The sequence below is a fragment of the Penaeus monodon genome, chromosome 15 (assembly GCF_015228065.2).
Source record: "Penaeus monodon isolate SGIC_2016 chromosome 15, NSTDA_Pmon_1, whole genome shotgun sequence".
Classification (NCBI taxonomy): Eukaryota; Metazoa; Arthropoda; class Malacostraca; order Decapoda; family Penaeidae; genus Penaeus; species Penaeus monodon.
In genome coordinates, this window is record NC_051400.1 from 26,499,835 (window position 1) to 26,500,065 (window position 231).

At 32.5% G+C, this 231-nt stretch overlaps 1 protein-coding gene across 1 annotated transcript in view; it reads right to left on the reverse strand.

The window, feature by feature from the left end:
• The window catches only part of LOC119581870 (disintegrin and metalloproteinase domain-containing protein 11-like), a gene marked incomplete at its 5' end in the record, with an annotated part of 193,377 nt that overhangs the window by 17,440 nt on the left and 175,706 nt on the right, over nucleotides 1–231 (reverse strand).

A 231-nucleotide genomic window follows, 5' to 3' on the forward strand; every position in this document is an offset into this window, starting at 1 on the left:
AGGAATAATAATAAAAAAGTACAAAAGTTCTCATTATCAAGTCATGGATAATGATCATCATCAACAAGAAAAAGGACAATTAACCCAATGAGTCTCTGGAAACATAATCAAGAATAATGAAGACTGTAAGGGCTTGGGTTTATGGCAAGAGAAAAATGCAATAAAGTTTAAAACTAAAGTAAAGGAAAAGATTTCCTTGCCAGGCCATCAATTGGCTGTAAGGTTAAGGAA